This window comes from Poecile atricapillus, chromosome Z (assembly GCF_030490865.1).
Source record: "Poecile atricapillus isolate bPoeAtr1 chromosome Z, bPoeAtr1.hap1, whole genome shotgun sequence".
In the NCBI taxonomy this organism is placed as follows: domain Eukaryota; kingdom Metazoa; phylum Chordata; class Aves; order Passeriformes; family Paridae; genus Poecile; species Poecile atricapillus.
In genome coordinates, this window is record NC_081289.1 from 110,621,249 (window position 1) to 110,636,216 (window position 14,968).

Consider the following 14,968-nt stretch of genomic DNA (forward strand, 5'->3'; position numbering starts at 1 on the left):
ATCTATGCTTCACTCATTAAGTAGTGTGAGACTTCTTTAAAAGAAATATGCTGGTACATGGGAAAGACCCTCAAATATGTCATAAAAAAATCTATTCATTTATTTTTCCTTTATTTCTCTTTTATTTTCCTTTTCCTCATTTGCAACAGCCAAGACAACTGTTTTTGTGAAATTACTGGTATGTGGGGTGTTGCTGTATTTTTACATTTTCTAGTGCTGAATGTGTTCCCTTTTTAAGAGAATCTGTAGAGCAGTCTTTCTCTTTGTTGCAAAGGAACAAATTTCCAAACCAAGTCACATTATTTGGAATGCACTGCATCTGATATTTGAATATCTGAACCACCAGGGCAGTAGAAAAAGTGTTTCCAAATAATAGACACCTTTTTGTATCAACCCTTAGAAATTTGTAGAAGAATGTTCCAAATATTAAAAAAAAAAAAAAAAAAAAATATACATATGGACAGATACCATCCATGTGTTTGGCATAAAAAGATTTTTAAGAAAAGCCATCATTTCAGTCTGATGGGAGTCTAGGATAAACCCACAATGTGACAACATGACACCTGTCAAGTTACATGTCTCTGCTGTAAGCCTATGCCATCAGCAATGGCTTGTAGTCTTCCACTTCTCTTTGCTGCTATGTGTCTACCCCTTTCCAAAAGCAGAATGAAGACCTTAACATACCCTTTACTCAAATGTGCTTCAGCCACACACACACCTCAAAGTCAAGCCTGGTAGATTCCTTTCCAATAAGCTGAGGCAGATGATCCAGTTCTAAAAATATTTAAAGCATTAAAAAATACCTTTTTAAATAAGAATTACTTTTGTAGCCCTTTTGTAGAGCTTGGATATATTTGCTATAATTTCTGTTCCCACTTCCTGCCTGCCCAAGAGATCACAAAAATCTTGCAGATAATTCTTGCTTTGGTTTGGTAATATAAAAAGGAACTGAACAAAAAGATCTTTAGGCAAAGAATCTTTTATTTTAACCAAAAATACTGCAAATAATTTGGTATAACAGAGCCAATAATTATCTAAAATTTGCACACTCTTATTATTATTGTGAATTACTTAGCATACATTAAATCATTACAAACCTTTTGGGGATTGTACTCTAAAAGTCTACCTGATGCTTACATTTTTGACCCAAAGGAGGAGTTAAATTTTTTCCCAGTTGCTCTAATAGAAAATATTAACAGTTTTCAAATCCTTCCATTCTTTCAGTTACTGGAATTATCTCTTATTCGGCAGTCTATGATCTGATTTTCTATAAACCTGTACCTTCACTGACTTCTGCAGAATGGCACATGTCTCTCTGAAGCTGTAACCCATCACCCTGGTACGTTATCACCATTCCTGTTTCAAGGAGAAATGAAATAGTGTTGTTAGTTTTATGGCTTTGAAAATCCCTCCAATAGGGAGACAGAGAGCACATTGGAGTATTTCTCACTATAACCTTTTCTTACCTAGCTAAAGAGAAAGGCAGTGTAGTAGAGCTAGAATAAAGCCTGTTCACAGAGATTTCTCAGCACTTATCTTCTATAGCATACCTGCATTTGAATATATTTCATCTCCTTGAATCTTTGCTTTTTTCCTTTTCCATTTTCTACTATTCAGAAGGCAAATGCAACTACAATAACATGTAAGTTGGATTTGTAACCTGTCCTGAGGGGGTGAATGCTAAGTAGGTCACAAGAACACAGATACTGATGGGGTGATTCATCTGTGGGGTGAGGAAGAGCTCCCACACTTTTGCAATACACCTTTTCTAATGCAATGTGATAGAATGATCTTAGACAAAATGTAGAGTCAAGTAAGCTTTTCTTTGGCCTTCAGAGATGATTTTGCTTAAGTGTTAAAGTACTTAACCCACCACTCAATAATAGTCTTGAGTAGTAACATTACTGAAAATTAGCTTTGAAATAAGCAGTAATATGAATGCTTTGTTTGGCAATAGATGTTCCATGAATTCAGCTGCAGTTACACAAGCCAAGCTTTCAATTACTGCAGACACCATGGTGGAAAGAGGACCAGCATGTGGGCAGTAATTTTCATTGTTTGCTTTACTCCTGTATCCTTTGATAGCCAGCTGGTGATGGATGGGAAGCAGTGTAATGATGCAGACTCTCTCCTCTGAAAGCCATTTTGTACAGCAATCCAGATACTAATAAAACCCCATGAAATACCAGATTTTTACGAACTGCTAAAGTGATATGACTGTTATATGTTGATAATGATAAATTGAAGGAGTAATTGGCAATAATTTATTACCCTTTTCCTTGAGTGAAAACTACTCATACAGCTAAACAATACCAGTATATTATGAAAATGAAGTAATTCTCTTCCCAGGCTACTCCTCTAACAGCTAGAAGCCATGTCTGCTGTTTTTGTAACTTTCACTACTGTTCAATTCTGAGCTCCATGCAAAAAGGACTTTTCTTTCTCTTCTTTTTGTGGTACACAGAATGCTATGATCCAGACAAGGATCACAAGATTAAAATCTTTTAACAGAAATAATAGCACCAAAATATTTTTGTAGCCTCAGGAGATTGAAAGGAAACATTTCTTTATACAGCATATAATGATACAGTCTAATTTCCTGAACAAGTAACTGATTCAAGATAGTAAAGCAACAAATATCCTACTGAGGAAAAAAGTTCAAAATTAATTAAAGAGGCAGAAAGAAATTATCTGAATAATTAGAAAGTCATCTCTATTTGTTCAAAGCAAGATAAGTGCACAGGAATATCTCTTTAGTTCTCATCTCTGAAAACAGATTAGAGATTACGTGCTTGGGATGAGAAGGAAATTCATTAGACCCTTAGTCATTCAGTGGAATCATTCACCTCAACAAAACTTGTCTTCAGTCAAGTTTGTAATTGCAGAGATGTAATAAATACACAAATAACATGGAATATCTTTCAAAGAGCCAAAGGGAAGCTTTTGATAGCCACACTGACAGTGGCATGAGGTCTCCTGAGCATTCTTTTTTATAGGAAATGTTTAATTGCTTTTTATTGAGCAGAACCTTTCCTTCTGCTTGTAAAAGAAATTATTGCTTTCTCCCTCCGGTTCAGTCAGAGGAAGTTAATAGTCCCAGTTTCCTCTGGCAACAGACACAGTTAATGACTGGAAGACTATCATAAACAGGGTTTATTGCCCAAATTACAATTCAGTTCCTAACCAGCCTTCTCATTTCAAATTGCCCTCCTGGCATTTTGGTGATTTTCTGTCTTATTATCTGGTTCACAAAGGCTGTTCTCTGATATTTAAAAACTTTATGCGCTGCTTTTTTTTTTTTTTTTTTTATAATAGTACTCACATTGCTGGAAATTGTTAAGTTCAATGTGAAAGGTATATTTATTGACTTCATGACACCGAAGTGCTTCTCAACAGAAATGATTCTTCAGCATACAGCAAAACCTGTGTTCAAATACAAAAAATAAATAATTCCTTCTCTACCCTGAAGCCATTCCTTTTGGTGTAATATTAATTGGGCATTTATATAAAAAACATAATTGTATAGGAAAATACCTTTGAAATCTTTAAATTAAAAATATTAATAGAATACTACATATGTGATAATTATTCGTACTATGACATCATAAATGCACAGAGAGATCTGAAGTTAAGCTAAAATCCCTGCTTTATAGTGCTATCAAAGAAGTCAAACATATTGACTATGCGTAGCTGGTATTATGGTTGGAACACATAATGAAATGAGGACACTTAAAGAAAAAATCAAGGTGTATTTTCTCTAATTATTTATCAATTTAGCAATGAGAAGTGTTACACAAAGCAAAAACTAAAAATTGTGTTTCTTTGAAGGGGGATTTCAGAAAGGAAGATTTTGGGATTTCACACTAGAGAATTGCTTTGCTATTACTCCTCATAACTAGGTGTCAGATTTTCTGAATAGTTAGATACATCCAAGACAGACACTAACTCAGAGTGAAATACAGTAGCAAGAAATATAAAAGCCACATTCCTGCCAGAACAAGGACATAATTACAAACACTGCATAAACCTAATCAGTAAGTTGTAATGTCACAGACTGTCAGAGGTAACAAAACTCTACAAAGAACATAAGTTTGAAATGTAAACAAGTCTCACCATGAACTCCAAAAGCCATCACTGAATTTATACTGAGCAAGTCTCCAGAATTTTACATAATTAAAAAATAAATTAAAAAAAAACCAAAAAGGATAGGGAAAAAAAAAATCTTAGATTCATTGAAAATGGGAGAAAACAGTGATTATTTTAATTTATGGCACCCATTCCCTAAACTGAAGCATTTGAAAACTTCCAGCTCTGTCAGGGCACTTCAATGATGCTATCCTCTATAATTCAGACTCGTGATCTTTTACATTTAAGTATTGTATAATCACCAGCATTGCAATTCTGAAAACATTTACTATCACTGCATCAGGATTTTTACATCTCAGATTGGCAGTTTTATACTTGAAATAGAAATAGTTATGTATATAGTATGTCTTTTAATTTTTTGTTGAACAAAATTCTTCTATAAAGGATTTCAAGACTGACACAAAAAAAACTCCATCTATGTATAATAGAGATAACATCTTGTTTGCTTATGGCTAAGGATTCATTCAAAGGTCTATCTATGTCTGTAAGAGGTGTTGCAACAGGTACAAGAAAGATAGTAAATATTTTGAACAATCAGACTGATTTATTAGAACACCTAATCAATATTTATAGAGCATTTCAATATCACACAGCCAATATAACTATGGCATACTACAGGATTGAATTAAAAATCAACAGTAGCAAATGACAGAGGACTGTGTAACCAGGGCATAAACAGTCAGTCTTCCAAATATCGCTTATTTTTAGCTATAGTAAACAAGATTAAAAAAAAATTAATATTTCTAAAAAACAGAGAGTGCTTTGAAGCATAGAATTTTTAGTCCAGTTTCAGCCTCACCATATTCTTTCCTTATTTCTCTTTGGCCTAGAAGCTCATTTTGTACAGGATGAGTTACAGAATAATAATGCAAAAGACTGCAACTGATAACAAATCCCTTAACTTTTTAAAATTTTCTTTCTTTTATTTTTTAATTTTGTGTTATTGCTATGATATGCAATAGGTGATTCCCCATGTCTGGTACCACACTAGGGAGTCAGGGACCATAGTACACATACAGATTCTCCAAAAGAGCTGTCCCACTCCTCAGTTTCTGCCTGGGAATTGGAAGCTCTTCTACAACATCAGCAACAGCTGCACCACAAACATACTACGAGAGTTACATAAATCTGTGAGAAAAAGCCACTCTAAATTAGTCCTGCTGAGCAACACCACTTCCAAGAGAGCTGTCCTTCTAATAGAAGCCATCAGACATGAAACTTGTCACTCTGTGTCTTTCAGAGATCAAGTGCCATCATTTCACTTCGACATTAGAGAAAGGAATTAGTCTCTATCAAAAATATCAGACATACCTTGAGTAGCACATGAAAGTGAAGTTGAGGGCTAGGTTGTTGTCTGCAGCAGGTGCTTATTTCAACAATTCCAGCAATGGGAGACAAAAAGGATATCTGAAACCAAATCGGAGCCTTATGACAGTGATGGAATAGCCACTTCAGCATTTCCACGCCAAAATGTCCATCTAAAGATTCTCAATCTATATTTCAACCTAAAGCCTGAATGCCTTCTCTGAGTGACAAGTAGACAATCAGAGGACTTAGCAATCAGAGCCTAACATGGGAAGAAGCATGATACAAAGATAGCAGTTTGCAGAGCATCCCTTAGTACAAAACTGCACCCTGATTTTTTCAGATCCCACAGTCTGAGCATAACACTTGTTCAGCCCTATCTTATGTCTGCCCTACTCACAAAAAATGTCCCAGCACTCCATGTACCTGCAATGCAGGCAATCTGATATTTGTCTCACAGCACAAACCTGCAAAACAAGAGATGGGTAACCTGAGGCTTGTTGGAGTCTGGAATACAGAGTGTGTGCCCTTGTTTCTGATACTTAATTATAAGATCCAGAAAAACACTGAATTTCATATAATATGAAAATCATGAGCATGTTTTCATGGTGATACATGGAAATAAATGTTAAAGTTAGATGGAAAAAGATAAAAGTGTGTGTAGATTAGAAAGTTTTTTTAAATCACTGGGTGAAAAAGTTAGTTTAGAGAACAGGAGACAAGATGGAGGATTTAGGGTCTTGTCCCTTGTCCCTTCTTCTTTCTTCTTCATGTTCTTCTCCTAGAGGTTTTTGGGTAGTAGTAAGTGATTGGATAGAGAATGTCGCAGTGCATCACAGAGGTGATGGGTCATTGGGTCATTAAGAAAAATAATATACGTGTCTATTGTTAATTGGGTAAAAATAGGTATAAAGATAAAAGAATTGTGTATTTCGGGGCCATTTTGTGCATCAGACACAAAGTGTGCCACAAGGCCTTGTTTGTACCATCAGAAGAAAGAAATGTACCTGATTACAAAGATATAACCTTGTGTAGCCAGGCTGGAGAGACCTGTGAAATTTTGTGACAACCTTTTAATAAACCCAAGAAACAAGATTCTAACGAGCTCAGGAGTTTTCTTCGAATAATAAGAACTGAGATAAGCAGGGCTCCCCACAAGGGAGGATCCCAAAAGGATTCAGTCCAAAGGAGGCTGAGAGATACAAGAATAAAAAGAAAAATACAGAAGAGATGCAGCAGAAACAGAGAAATAGAAAAAAGATTTTTTAGAGAAAAGTTACAAGGCTGAGGGAAAACAGGAGAAGGATAACCTGAGGTTGGTCTCTTTATGAGATAACCCCTAAAACAGATCATTTCTACATGCTCTGGTACTTGAGCTCCCTCCTCTGGTCTGGAACACAATAGACTGGAATTACAGTAAACTTGGTAGCCTGTAGCTCTGCTGGTAAGTTTTAGAAAGACTTGTGTTACAAGTCTTATACTGCATGATTACGCATATCTGTCAATGAAACCATTATTTTTACAGTGAAACAAAGTCAAAACAGATTAACCTGATCTCTCAGCCTCATAGCTACCATATGTTGGATGAGAAGATAACTGGCTTGGAGTTCCCATAGTCATAAAAATTCAATTTATATCCACTTATTCCCAATATATGCGGTAAGATATTACAAGGTATGGTCTGATAGACTAGTAACAGAAACATAGTATAACTGTGTGGCAGACAGCCTTTACTTTCTATCACTAAACACTTCATTAATGACCTATTAAAGAATCCCCCTGAACTAACTCATTTGGTGCTAGAGCTAAATTTTTCAACAGTATTTTAGAAAACTAAACTGTTATTATGCAGCATATTGGAAAATATGCTGCATCAGAAAGATCTACATCACTATTAGTAACATGTCAAAGTCTATTATCATTCACACAGTTACATTTCCAGCAGTACTCAACATTACCTCAGGAAAATCTGAGCTTAAGCATTACACACTCCCCTTAGAGTGAGAGTAGTGGTGCAGCTGCAGGTAACCACAGTGCAGGCTGTTACTATCTGTTATGAAGAAGGAACTGAAAAAACTTTCAGTGACTCCAATAAAATACACAGCCTTGTCTAGAGCTTTGCTTCGCTGAAATATTTGAAGATATCTTACATCAATGACCATATGCTTAGTTTCAAGACTTTGGGTGACTTCATGGCATATTCTCAATTATTGTCCAAGGGAAGAAAGCAAAAGATGGGCATCACAGGACACAGAGATGCATCAACTTCTCCACAAAACAGCTGCTACAGCCATAAGAGGCCCTCAGCTGCCAAGCTGAGCTATCCATCTTTTGGTCAGTTTATGCCCAGCCATAACAGATTAGGAAATAATTAAGAAAACAAAGGAAAAAATGCATGCATCAGCAAGAGAATAATCAGGTCATTTACTCCACAGCTCTTGCCTAAAGTGCCACCAGGTTGCAGGGCCACAGACTTCTGGAGAGCAGTTTTTTTACAGGACCCTCAGCTTGCTGCCACCTGAGCCGTGGAGGGGTTGGTAGGAAGCATGTGGCTGGAGCCTGTCTGTTTCTCACTCCTTGATTGATGGCAGATTCCCCTGTCTTAATAAAGCTCTGTGAAGAAACACACCTAAATTTTTGGCCTTTAAAGCAGCACCTCTCCAAGAGCACTGAATTTGTGAACACCCAGCTGAACAGCCAGCAGCCAGAACGGCATTTGCCAGCACTGGTACCCTAGCCATGACTTCTCACCCACCGCACTCATTCCTTCATTTTTTCACTTCATCAGTCTCCATGTCCCCACACTGCAGCCATGGAGCCTTATATCTCCTACACTGTTTTGATCTATCTCCCTGCAAAGGGCAGACCCTCTGGGGGCGTAAGCCACCAATGTGGTTTCTGAAAAATTCAAAGCATGCCCAAGTTTGGGAAGGAGCTTGAGCTTACTTCACAGTAAGGACTTTTAAATCTCCTGCACCAGAATATGGTTTGCCAGTTAAGTAACACTGGTCATCTCTTCTTCCTTACTGCAAACAGATCTGCTTTCTTCCTGGAATTCAGAAACAGCTGAACAATTCCTCTCATCTTTGCTACTATTTCCAGCTCAGTTTCTGAATCCCTTATCTTCAGAATGTTGTCTCAAGTGTGAATCCTAACTACTTCTGTCTTAAATACCTGTTATTGAATAATGTTTTTCATAATAAGATAATAGAAGACTGCACCATATTTTGTCATAGGCAGCACAGCTGTAATTTATAGTGTGTTTTATGCTTATTGTCCCTCAACCAATGGAAATTACTTCTTCTTTACCCTAGCATGAGACATAGTGTGTGGCCAACCAAATTATGATTGTGTTGCTCTCCCTTCATTAATCCTCATTATTCCACTCAGTTGAACCAAACGTGGCAGCAGCAGTATTGAGAGCAGCTGCAAGGTTTTTGGGAGCATTGTTATCTCTGTGATGAATTGCAAAGTATCCTGCGATATACTGTAATCAGTAGCACATCACCTTCAGCCAGCTATCCTGCCTGACTGAAGGTGTGAATGGGGAAAGAGATTCAAGAAGTTCCATAACTCAGAATATGTCTGGAGTAGGACATTCTAAGGCCCACTGCCAGTGAGGTCTCTGGCTTCTCCCCTAGAACTTCACATTTTGTTGCCAAAACGAACAATCTGGTATCAGTTCTCTTTAACAGAAATGTAAAATAGAAGTAATCCAAATCATTTAAATGAGCATAAGTAATGAAATGAGGGTTATAAAATTCTTTTGTCCTACATTTTAACAGTAATTATATTCTTTTCAGAGAATAATCACCACTTTCTAGAACTGAGCTTTTAACAGTATTGCAGTAACTTAATATGGGGACTGGAATTTTTGAGATAATACCCCTTACAGATTAAAAAAAAAAAAAATCATAAGGTAAGCATCACTCTAAGAATAAACTCAAAGTAACCCCCACACTCAGCAGTCTGGGACATTTCAGCTCCTAAGCTCCCTTATATCACAGGGTTTTGAGGTGGGTTGCTAGATGAATTTATTCTGTAAAACAGCCTGAAGATAATCCAAATGTAATCAGTCAGACATGTAAGAACCAATTCACTGCCCTTTAAATAAATACTTACATGAAATAAATTTCTCTTTCACAATCCCATGCTGCAGTACCAGGAGGTCATGATTTCTCAGGGATGTAGAGCAACTTGTCTCCCAGTTGCCTGTGGTGATTGGAATCTTCCCCATTTGTGAGCCAGACTGGTTACCTGAGACAAGAAATTTAGGCCTTGCAAGTCACATCAGAGCTGTGCCCATCTCTGGTGATGCCCTGATTCAAGTGAAATACTGCTCATCTGGCACTTCACTCTCGTGCAACTTATGAACTCTCTTTTGTATTCTTTGACCTCGGCTCTACACAGAACTTAACTGGGCTAAGCTATTAATTGTCCACAAAACAGATTTCTTCGCAACCTGAACTACAATTTGTTCTGCAACATGTACATTTGTTAGGCCTTGAAATGTGCATTTTCTGACTTTTTATGACCTTGCCTGGAACTGAATTTTCCAAATTCACTCACTCCTAAACACGGACCATTTGCTTTATACTTATGAGTAGGGCTCTATCCCCTTTGCATAGACAGACACACAGAGTGTTTGCAAGCACTTCAGCAGAGAGCAAGGAGAAGCATGATACTGTAAATCACTGACCCCCTTCTGCTCTTGTGGATCTTTCCCATCAGTTTCTCTTAGGACAGAGAACTTTCACAACCTTTCACATTTTCTAAATCGTTAGCCTGTTTCTTTGGTTTAATCTGACTGAGATCAGACTGATATACAAGGTTATTCTTTGTGTGTTAAAGACATTACAAGGAGCCGTTCACATTCTCTGGAGGTTAACACAGAAGATAATGAGTAGACAGATGCTAGAAAGATATCATAAACACTCCAGATTGTTTAGGCTGTCTTTCTAGCATCTTCCTCTGTGAATACAGTTTTATTATTCTACAGATATACCCTTTCTGTCTACTGCTGGTTCAGTCTTATTCCAGAAATAAACTGCTTTAAAAGATGCCTTTTTGCAAAGTATCCTTCCTTTCACAGGCATGGGGAGAGCCACACAGTTGTGTGCTGCTTCATATTACATCCACAGACATCTGATCCTTTAAGTAAATTCTTTATGACCTAAGTAATTTATGACCATTCTTAATATAATAAACTCTGTATTTTCTACAACCAGGAATGAGATTGTAGAAAATCTTGAGAATTTTAAAAATCTTAAGAATCTTAACTGAATTGTATAAACAAAGTTTTTAGGAAAGTAAGAACTGGAAGCAAATATACTGGGCAAAACAGTAGATTGTCAGACAGTAGATAGTCTTCCACTGCTGTTCATTTTCTTTCAGTAAGGGTTTAGCAATGCTCAGCAGGATTTTGGCTCAATATTTGAAGGTGTTATTTCAGTATTGCGGAGCCATGGCAATTCTGTGTTGTGAACTGCCCCTATTCATTTCTCCTGTTCTGAGCATTGATTGTCACACAAAGTGCTATCATTTTGCCAGGTGTCACACTGATGGTGGTACAAATCTTGAACTAAGACTTACACTAGCATTTCTCCAAAATAAGATGCTTGCTTCATCACAGAGTAGTTTGTGTTGTAAGGGGCCTTCAAAGATAATCTTTCCAACTCCCCTGCTGTGGGTAGGGACTCCTCCCACTAGAACAGCTTTCTCAGAGCTTCATCAAAACTGGCCTTGAACACTTCCAGGGATGGGACGTCCACAGCTTCTCTCGACAGCCTGTTCTCGTGCCTCACCACCCTCATCATAAAAAAAATTCTTCCTTATGTCCTATCTAAACCAAACATTTTCAGTTTAAAGTTTGAAACAGTTATCCCCTTGTCCTCTAAGTACAAATCCTTATAAAAAGTCTTGCTCTGTATTTCTTATAATCTCCCTTGTACACTGAAAGACCACAGTAAGGTCTCCCCAGAGCAGTGTCAATGGAATAACTGTGGACCTATATACATACTGGATAAATAAGTCACATTTAAGGGTATATATAAAATCATGGGAATCAACACAATCAGAACACAAATTAAAATTTCATAAAACAAGGGTATCTAATATTCACCTATACATAGTATCTTTTAAAATATAAAAGATCTGTGGTTGATTTTTGGAATGTGTTCCTTTACATGTGTCTCACTGAATGGACATAGTTGGAAGGCACTATGGTAGGTTTCAACCTTCCTGCTCAAACAGGGTCATCCTAGAGCACAAAGCACAGAATTGTGTCCAGACAGTTCTTGAATTTTCCCAGTGAAGGAGACCCCACAACCTCTCTGCACAGGCTGTTCCAGTGCTTAGTCAAGTTCTTCTTTGTATTCAAATGGGAGGTCCTGTGCATCCATATGTGCCCATTGCCTCTTGTCCTATTGCTCAGCACCACTGAGCAGAGCCAGGATCCTCCCTCTTGATGCCCTCCCACCAGCTACTTACTGACATTGATCAGGTCCCCTTTCAGTCATCTCTCCTCTGGGCTGAACAGCCCCCACTCCCTCAACCTTTCCTCCTAAGAGGAATGATCCAGTCCCCTCATCACCTTGTTGTCATCCACTGAACTTGCTCCAGCAGCTCCATGTCCTTTTTGTGCTGACAAGCTTAAAAGTAGACAAAGCACTCCAAATGTGTCTCACCAGGGTTGAACAGAAGAGCAGGATGATCTCCCTTGACCTGCTGGCAATACTCTTCCTTGTGCATCTCAGGATACCACTGGCCTTCTGGGCCACAAGGGCAAAATTTTGTTTTTTTCATTCAGGTGCAGTTCAGAGCATCTACCAACCAGCAGTGAGATGTCAAACCAGTCAAAACTTGGCAGAGAGCTACCATCAGCATTCCGGATGTGGTTGTCTTTGTGTCAAATGTAGTAGGGATAGAAGTAATATTCTGGCTTACTTTACACATAAAAATGTGTGAATTTTGCATTAAAGAACTAAAGGTTTGGTGGTAATACAGTGCATTATTTTTCACTTACTGAAATGTACACTCTACTGCCAGTTAAAGATTCTGACTAGTGTTGTCAAACAAGCAATCTGGTTTCAGAGGAACAATGTAATTAAAACTACTGCTGGTGGGCATCTGGAACACAATGGGACTGCTTCTATTGTAACAGATTGTAACAGAGATGTAAAGAAGTAATTGAATGGAGAATTTTTTTCATCTGCAGCTATCGCTACAATACGGATCAAGTAAATTATACATTGCGGGTACATTGTGTGGGTGTGCAGGGGAAGTGAGAGTGTAGTTCAATCCTGACATTTAACTGACATACGTCAGCTCTGCATTGCTTCCCAATCTAGCCAGGCTTTTGCTACAGCCCTTATGGTGATAGCAGTGATAGAGCCACAAAATAAGCAGTATTCCTTCTGGAAATAAAGAGGAAGTAAAGAGGGTAGGGAAGCAAGGCAGAGGGCCGCCTCTTAAAAGTGGCTCTAACTGGTACACCAATAGGTGACAAAATAACAACTTAATGTTTTACCATATTCTTAATGTTTTTCTTCTGTTTCTATTCCTCTCCTTTAAATTTACACAAACCAACTCTAAACCTTGCAATATACTCTCCTATTCACCAGCTGTCACTCAGATTTACCTTGCCCATACCTCACCACTAACTTGGTCTGATGCTTCCTTCAGAAGTCACAGAGCACATAGGGTGATAGACACTGACACCAGAGCTTTCTCCTGCCACACCTGAGGACACCACACAGCACCACAGCAATGACCTGTCTTGCACCAAACTACTTTACATCACCAGACAGATTTAGGAAACTGAAGACAAGCTTCCATGAGGTACCAAACTGGAAGAGATACCATTTGGGTGGCTTACTAAAATACCTCCACAGACAAAACCTTCTATTTCAGTACTGAGAGACTAGACCTGACAATACAACTCAGTACTGTGACATCAGGCAAAGCACAATCACAACACAGTGATTAATATTAACAGAGTGATCAAGCATTAACATGTCTAACGCTAAGGCCAGAGGTGTGTCTTCACGATAAAAATGTGCCCAAGAGCAGCAAGACTGGGGCTGCCCTGGAAAGAAAAGCTATAAGCCAGTGTGACTCTATACTGACAGGTCACTACCAGCCCAGAAGTTTTCCAGCTTTTTTAATTCTTTAGGTCTGGTTTTCCAAGCTTCAAAACCTAGCACCAGAGTTTGAAACTTCGATACAGTTGTTTCAATTCCAAAGACTACTACTTACACTATGGAAGAATATTTACTAAATTTTACTGTTAAGAGTTTGTTACTACCATCCCTAGTTTTAGCAATACATCTCTCAAATCTCTTCAGATTACATCATGGAACTACAACATAGAATCATACCTAGATTGGTTCATTATAGTAAAAATTCTAAGCAGTTTAATTTCTCTTATAATAATATATATATTACAATAATATAATAGTTCAGCGAATTTCCACTTTCTCACATGATTTCTTTACATCACTTTTTAATTAATCCATTTATCAAAATATACAATTTTTGCCTTTTTTGCATAGTGTAAAGGTAGGAGATAGAATTCCAAATTTCTCTGATTTCAGAAACTGTACAGCTTTTGGGTTTCCTACATCAAATACATATTTATTCTTTAGCTACTTACAAAAAAATAAATCTATCCTTGCATCTCTTTGATCACGCTCCTCCAAACATTCAGTAATCCATTGGTAATTGAAGCTTCTTAGTTTCTTTAGCCTAAAAGGGTGGCATTTATCACAGATTTTCATGAATTCTGGTTTTGAATTATCAAAAGTCCAGTTGCTGACTGGAATGGGGAATCATCTTTCCAGTTAAATGGACTGATTTAATGTAAAAACTTGCAACATTTCACTTTTTAATTAGGTATATCATTATTAAGTACAGAAAGGTTCATCCTTATTTTATTTTCTACCCAGAGAAGGAAATATGGTGAAAATTAAGCATACATCAGTATAGTGCCAGACCTAGTAAAACCTTCAGCATAGCTTTGCAACTACTAATACATCAGTATATGATGCATTTTATTCCTGCTTCATTCCAAACACTTACTTGAATGTCAGGAATCGGCTCAAGCTTTTTACATCCAAACATCCCTGGGTGTATGAAAAAATATTGAGCCAGTTAAGAGTTGAAAAGAAAAAAATGGGATTAATTTTAACAGAAACAGGGAAACATATGAAAATATAGAGCATCACCTGACACAAGAGCAGGACTCCCCACACTGCTGCCTGTATGAATAATTTCTCTCCACTAGAATTACTAGTTAAATAAGGATGTGGCAATCCAGACTACCAATTCTTATTTAATTCTTGCTTGGTTTACAGAAGATGAAGTTACCATAGGAAGTTATTATCACAGACAACTTAGAGGAATCTCTAAGAAAGAGGAACCTCCCTGAAAGACAGTTGGCACCTGGACTAAAGCATCCCTCACTGCACACAGCAGAAACAGTGGGAGCTTGCAGCTTTCTCACCAGCTTTCTCTTTTT

At 37.5% G+C, this 14,968-nt stretch overlaps 1 long non-coding RNA gene across 2 annotated transcripts; it reads right to left on the minus strand.

Moving 5' to 3' along the window:
- Nucleotides 1–577: 577 nt before the first annotated feature.
- LOC131573805 (uncharacterized) lies at nt 578–7,697 on the minus strand. 2 transcript variants are annotated; one of them, XR_009276262.1, is made up of 4 exons: nt 5,458–7,697; nt 3,323–3,423; nt 1,282–1,356; nt 578–774 (listed from the first exon to the last, which is right to left on the minus strand). It is a non-coding gene; the product is annotated as an uncharacterized LOC131573805 (long non-coding RNA). The 2 variants fall into 2 exon arrangements; XR_009276261.1 differs by lacking the exon at nt 578–774 and having other exon boundaries at nt 977–1,356.
- Between the last annotated feature and the right edge of the window lie 7,271 nt (nt 7,698–14,968).